The sequence below is a fragment of the Typopeltis vanoorti genome, chromosome 14 (assembly GCF_054136105.1).
Source record: "Typopeltis vanoorti isolate ZY-2024b chromosome 14, IOZ_Tvanoo_1.0, whole genome shotgun sequence".
Classification (NCBI taxonomy): domain Eukaryota; kingdom Metazoa; phylum Arthropoda; class Arachnida; order Uropygi; family Thelyphonidae; genus Typopeltis; species Typopeltis vanoorti.
The window spans coordinates 67,866,705-67,874,738 of NC_143562.1; positions in this window are offsets into that span (position 1 = coordinate 67,866,705).

The window sequence follows — 8,034 nt, forward strand, 5'->3', positions numbered from 1 at the left end:
TTCTGTGCAAAATGCAGTTGATGTGTTAATGAATCTGCCTAGTTTGATAATTTAATTTTGTTTTAGTGATTTGCATGACAAATTTGTAGCAAGGGTTATTCTGTTTAGTTAAGTCATCCTCAACAATTGTATTGGAGTTATTACAAGGAGTACAATGTCGATAATCAGGATAAATAGATGAGATACTGTCACCTTTCTTTCATTCCGAGATAGAAGTAGATGATGAACAACAATGCCGAAAGTGTGCTCAGTTTTCGTCTACTTTTTCTTTTCCTTTCAATATGATACAGTATATAATTCAGTTTTGCTCAAAATTAAAAAAAGAAAGCAGGATAAATCTATTTAGAATTAGAAAAATTAGCACACGAGATAAGGCAACAATTAATCAACAAAAACACACTAGAATAATGATGAGTACCAAGAAGAAGAATCATTTAACGGATACAAATATGAAAAGTGGGAACTATGAAGTAGAAAAATTAATACAATTTAAGATTTAGGAGTGATGATCAATAGCGCGCCAAATGAGATAGTAGAATGCAGAATTAAATAAAGAGGCGTAAATAGACTTATTATTCTCTCTCTCATGTGTATTCAGCTCGAAAGACGTGTATTAGATAACTACGACTGTGAAAGTTGGTATGTACAGAGAGGGTGGGGAATTTGATTTCAGATTTTGAAAGGAAAATCCTTAGAAAAATATTTCGTCTCGTGAATGATATTAGTCAGTGGAGGATCAGATGCAACCATTGGATAATTAACTTAAAAAAAACCTAAAATAATTTGCTTAATCAGGTTCAAAAGGTTAACAGTGTGGGAATGACGCTTTTCTTATGAAAAATGACATCAGGAAGATGAAAAGCAATAAATCTACAGAATTCTTGTTTATGCACTCATTCTCCATAATATATCCATGGATTTCGTGAAATCCAACTCCATAGAAATTAACCTACGACTACAGCCACAAATTCACCTACGCATTAGGCAAAATCTCTCCCATTCTTTTATTTGTTACCTACAATAAGTCTTTCATCTAAAACTACTCCATGATAAATTCTATAGAGAAAACGTTCTTCCATATCTCCTAGCGTCATGATCGGTTTTGAAGTGTGCTCTTTATTCAGCTTAAAGACGATCATGGAACTAATCCTGAGTTATGTTTGTTCAAAAGTAAATAGTAAAGGATTTATGATTAAAATAAAAGTAACATCTATAAACAGGACAGTTGCAATATATCTCAAAAAATCATCACTGGAATAAAACACTAATGTTAATCTTAGTTTCCTTTTGGTGATATTAAGAAAGCTGCTGGTACAAATTCCCTAAATATTTCGAGTTTCCTGATAGCATATTTCGATTTTCTTTCCCTCTTGCACTCAGAGAATTAATGTACCAAAATTGTTTGGTCCCAAGGAATCCGCATTTAAAGCATTATGGAATTTAAAAAAAAAGGTTTTTGCTGTTTGGAAAGAAACTTTACTATTTTATTATTGAAATGTGAGTTTCACGAGTTCGTTCAGCTCAAGAAAATCATTAGTTGTAATATTCAGTTTTATAGTAATTTTTCTTAGAGCAGAAACTGTGAAATAGAAATGCATACCGTAAAAGTATATAGAGGACAGTCTGATAGCATTATATGGGGAGAAATATCAATTTGGAGATCTTGAGATTTGTGAAAACGAAATCGAAAGGTAAAAAAGAACCACAAGCTTCACAACTTTAAATGCAATGATTGAAAGTTTGGCACTGTTCAAGTCATTACTTCGTTTTCATTTATCCCTCACACGCATTACAGTCTGAGTAGAGATAGCCAACAAGGGCGAAGTTCAAGTATTGGTTCTACTTTTAGAAAAAAAAAACGGTCATGCGCAGTAATTACTCAAGACCTTGGAGAGAGTCTTAAAACAAGTCACTTTTCTTCCCTTCCCTGAAAAAATAAAAACTATTTTTTTTTTTTATTCTGGGTATCATTTTGATAAAGATTTATCTTTTGTTGGCCTTGATCATAAGCACCAGGTTCCAATGATCATACCATATAAAAGATCTCGTTTAGCTTTATGAAATAATGAGTTATTAGAAACATTTATATTTAAATACAATTCCTTAATGATGTTTAATTACTTAAAAATTAAAATATACTTACGAAAGCAAGAATTTAAATACTGTTCCGAAAAGTATATACTTAACATTTTCCCTAAATTCCCGAGAAAAAGAGTTGGGATAGGCCCTGGTATTTTTGATAAACGACATATCGGATATGAAAGTATTTTCGCAAAACGAACGTCATACTTAGCATTGCAAGCAATGAATATGCAACATAGCTGAAGTGTAATGTAAAGATTTTATTCACTAATTTATAAACGGTCTCCTTGATTGCCGCTTGAAAAATTAAACATAGCATAGTTATTATTGGAAACACACGTGGCGCTCTTCAAACTCGTGACTGTTGACGTTATACTGGTTGCCTTCTTGGTTAGTGATATTATCTCAGAGGCGTGAAGAAGGTTGCGCAATTTCGATTTTTTTTTTTAAATACTTAAACAGTGGGATTCCACGTCCTCAAAATATTGAAACTTTCATCAACATTTGTTTATAAGGAATATAATGCGCGAGTAGATAAATGAAAAATCACTTAACATAAGTAAACAACTGGCATATCGGACTACTCTTGTTTTGAAGATCGTTAGTCAATCTCAATGTTTTGTACTTCAGAATTTGAAGCTACCAATCAGTGTGCTTTATCAGGGTATAGCTCAGTAGAGACAAAAACGAATGATTACTCTGTTAAAAATAAGGTAACGAACATTTACATAGTACGAGGGTGGTCTGCAAAGTTCTCGGCCTAAAAATGAAAAAACGAATTCATATTTTCAGAATGATTTTTATTTTTCAACAAAATCTCCCTTAAGACTAATACATTTATTCCAGCGATTCTCCAGCGCCATTATCTCGTCCCTGTAGTGGTTCTCAGTAAGATCTGCAAAATACCCCTTTACAGCTGCAATCACCTTTTGATTCGAAGAAAAACGCTGACCAACGAGGAAGAGTTTTAGTTGTGGGAAGAGATAGAAATCTTCTTCTTCTCTCCCGTAGTCAGAATGGACCGTTGGGTCACTCATGGCTGATAGGTGATATTCTTTGTTAGTCTCCTCTAATCGTCTCGGTTTCCTGTTCATGGTGTTAGTTGAGAAAGGGAGGAATTTGTCCATTTTTTGATGTTATCATTCCATTTTAATTCGAGGTCGTCCTTTCGAGGGAGCCCTCAGAAGGAGACAGATCCAGGGAATAGAGTGGATGTTCCAACAATTTCATAGTGGAGATCCCTTAATTTTCCCATTGCCAAAACACTTTTGTGGGCAGGTGCATTGTCCTGATGAAAGATAATGTTTTTCCTTCTGCAAACCGGGTCTTTTATGGAAAATGTTTTCGTCTGGTCTGGTTACAAGATCGGAATAATATTCTCCGGTTATTGTTTTACCCTTTTCAAGATAATGAATAAACAAAATGCCTTTAGCATCCCAAAACACCGATGCCATGACATTTCATGCTGATGGAGCCACTGTTTTGAATACTGTTTGGACTCTGATGTGTAATGGTGAATCCAAGTCTCATCCATAGTAATAAATGCACGCACAAAATCAGTTTTATTCTTGTTAAAACGCTCCAAGCACTGTTCAGAGATTTTCATGCGAGTGCATCTTTGATCTGCTGTGCTAAAAAAAAAAAGCTTTGCGAAAGCTCGGCACATATTCTTGCGAGTTTTTTCATATGCAATTCTTCATGCAAACTATATCCTACATGTTTTTTGAAATAACTACAGTCTAAGCAATTTCACGCACTTTGACTCGCCGGTCATCCAATACCATATCGTGCACTTGATCAATGATTTCTGGTGTTGTTACATTTTTTGGACGTCCTTCACGTGGATCATCTTCAAGGCTGGTACGACCACGTTTAAATTCCGCAGCCCGTTTCTTAATTGTCGAAAACGACGGAGAAGAATGTTCATAAACTTTTATGAACTTCGAATGAATTTCTTTTGGCAATAAACCTTCTTTTACAAAGATTATAACCGCACGATACTCAATTTTATCCATTTCTAGGGATACAGACAACACGTTTGTTTCAGACAGCTGTATAAAACAAAATACTTGATAGAATGACTTGAAATTTCACACGGATGCTTGTGACAGATGTACCAACTTAGAAAAAAAAATTTGCCGATAGTGTTGCCATCTATGGTCGAGGCCGAGAACTTTTCAGACCCTCGTATGTTGTACCAAAAATCACATGCAGAAATGAAAGTACATTATGAGAAAATACAATAACGTCTGAGTCTTTGCCGGAGAATAAGACACCGGTGTTCACTCCAGAAAAACAACAATATTATTCTCCGGCAAAATCTGAAGAAATAAATGATTCAGCCAGAAAGACATATAATGAAGTGTAGAAAAATCTTTGTTGTACTCAATAAGTTCAAGAGACAGTCCTGAAAAAGAAGGAAACATTTTAAATTCCTAGAAAGTGCATCTTGTGACCTGATAGAATACAGGTAAACATGTAAGAAGGCCTGTTTTATGGATAAAAGCACCTAAACAAAAGCCATATATAAGTTTCGTAAGAATAAAAAAGTTAAATATAAAAGCAAAACCTTTTATACTTATATTGCCAACGATCTTTGGATTAAAAGATGTGGGAATTACTCCGACATCCTTCAATCTAGATGAGTATTGCTACTGACTGAAGACACAAGCGTTATGGAGAGTAATATTCAATAATAGGAAAGAAAATTCAAATTAAAAAAGTGAGTCTGATACCGAGAAAGCAAGAACTGCAATTTAGAAGTAGCTCCTTTACTGAAATCATTCATAACAATAGGTACTTGGTGTTGTTGTTGTTGTCGTTATGATTTTAGAAAAACTTCAGTTTTATATTTAAGTTGACTTACAGTTTTTAGTCAAAATACTTTACATTCAGCCTTGATTATTAGCCAACAAATGCCGCGGTTTCTCGCTGGTCGACGACAATCATTTTTACTAGTCAAATGAGTCGAGGAAGAAAATCTGACTGATTCACCCAGTTCTACGTTCAGTTTGAAATGTATTAATAATTTTAGTATTATTTTTGTAAAGTGAATATAATAATTTTCAATTATAAAAATATTTATTTGTAAAAATAAGAATGTTATTATTGTCTCGTGTTCTCTTTTGATAGCTCTCGTGAATTCTGCACAATAACAATGCTAGTTAAGGAGATGCAGTGCTGCCCTCTACTGCTACTAGGAAAAAAGTGTAAAAATTTCACATCTTCATTTACTGTTCAATAAATCTCATCTCATATGCATGAATGAGTAGAATTTATAAAAAATTGAAATATTATATATATAATTAACTATATAATGGACTAGCATCACAGACTTAACTGCTTCATCTGCTTCAGACTGCTGGAAAAACCCTAGTTTCTCGAAGGGAAATTTCTATCACATCTGAGTTGAGAATTGGAAGAAAGAGTAATGCCATTGTCCTGCTCTACATTCCACGACTTCATTCTAGATCGCGTGAAGAATTGGATATCCAATTCGTCACAGGATCTAGAATGAAGTTCTGAAATGTAAAGTAGGACAATGTCAATGACAATGAAAGTTATGTAGATCACTTTCACATAAGCAACGTGATTTTGTTTCAAAAGACTAAGAAATGTTATTCAATATAAATGGTTCTTAAACTACTCTTGTATCTCTCACTATTGTAAATCGTTTGGGTGGCATGATGACCTTGAAAACTGGCAGTGATTTTAAAATTGTGAAATAATGTTTTAAGAGATTAGTTACATCGGTGCTCCACACTAATGTCTTCATCAAAACATGTTGTGTCGAAGGAAGCAATTTATTCATCTATAGTATGTATTAGTATCAGTGGATTAATTTAATGAACATTATTAAAATTTATGTTTTGTTTTTCAACTAAATGTTTTGTGTAATAGATGTGATTGAGATGCAATTAAATTTCTCCGTGGTTTTTTTGCGTGCGGTTTGCCAGAGTTAACAAAATAGACATAAGACGTCGACTGTTGCGAAAGAGGAAAGTTACTTATGTACGAGGTGGTGCTTGGTGTTTCGAAAATGGTAATATACCGTGAATGCAATATTCGTGTATGTGAAGATGTTGAGGATATTTATGTATAGAGCACTCATAGAAGAGATGAGAAAGTGTATGTAAGATGACTAACATGATTACGGATTATGAGGTATCTTTGAATGTGAGCAGTAGATGGAAAAAAGCAGAGCGGGATATCATGAATATAGCTACAGAGGCATTTGAGGTTGATGGTAAAGTAGCGTGCGAGACGTTCTATGCGTCTGGAGATAATAGTAAGAGAGTGCGGTACTGGTGGCGAAAAAGAGAATGCGACTGCGATGCAGTAGCAATAAAAACACACTGCCGTAGTGTGTGGTAAATCAGAGGGCGTGAACGGCAGTGAGAAAATGATTGAAAAGAAAGCAGAGTTGTTGAAGATGAGTCAAAAGATGAATCGTATAAGGAGTAAAATGAGGAGAATTATAGATTTGCATGAAAGAGCGAGGAAGAATAGAACGAAAAAAATAACCACGTGAAAGAGGTATCGAATGATTTGAGAGTAACTCTTATGCGATTCAATTATTAGTGATGTGATGAATGATAAGATGCACAAAGTTTGTTTTCCTGCAGTTAGAATCAGCAGAGCGCGTGAAGCACTGGATCCCCAGGGTAAGCGAGAAAAAGAGGTCTTAAAAACGAATGATTTGTTTCGGAACAAGGAGGAAGTCGGATAATCAGACGTTGCTAAGGCTAGTAAAAGATAACAGAGTGGTATGAAGGGTCAGAGTGTCACCAAAGTATGACAGTCAAAGTTTGAGACAGCGGAAAGATAATGAATGGTTGCTAACAACAGAGCTGCGCGGAATGCATTTTATGGATGGATGGAACTGCATAAGAGAAACGCACTGTATTTTTTAATGTTTTTGGAGCGAGTCAGTTGGAGAGGAGTTTGCTGAAAGAGAATGACTACAGTGAATAGAAGATCTCAAGGGTTATGGAGGAGCAGAAAATAAGGTCGGAGAATTTGTGATTGCAGAATTGAGTAGCGTAATCAAGAGAATAAATGGATGCATGAAGAGAATGAGAGGTCAGGAATTCAAGTAGACATATGGGCTGATGACATTTATTGTGTCTTACTTTGAATTACAATTCACACATTCTGCGGACGAGCTACCCTTAGAAACCATTTTTAACGATGCTTACCAATATTCATAAGAAAATAGAAAGATGAGGTTATTCGGTACTCTAGTAACAATGTATTACAAATTAGCTGTCATAAACAGAATTATTACAAAAAATCGTTAAGCAATGCGATTTTTGTTTGAACTATACCATTTCCAGAGACACAGAACACAGAATGGCATATACTCGATAACTACTCTTGACTGGATTGTTATATTGTGAAATGTGGGCTTTAAACTTCTGAAGTTGAACTGCTACACTCTGTTTCGGATCATGAATTTTAAGTAGATTTATTTCGTTCACTCAATGGATGTTGTATCAGTACCAGCATACTCCCGAATGATGCGCTTCTACTTAAGTGTAACAGAGTATATATATGTTTGGTGGAATGATTCAGCTGAGCTCATTAAGGAAGTTGCTTCACATGGTTGACATGTGACACCTGTTTGGCGACACACTTCATGAGAAAAATATGACTCAAGGGTTAAAAAATAAATAAAATAATCGCATACGCTAGGGCACCCAGTAGACCAATTTATTACTTTACTCGAGAATGATATTGTTAGAAGGTGAAATTTTAAGTAAAGTGTATTTCAGACATTCGATACCGAAATTTCTTATACTACTGAAAGTTCTAATTTCCAGAAACATGAAAATAGACAATATTAAAACGTTTGATAAAAAAGTGTAACATTTGAAAATTGGTTTTGGTTCTTTCGCTGTTTTAGGCTATTTACGTATGTGTTATATAGTTTCTATATTTTATTTGGAACTA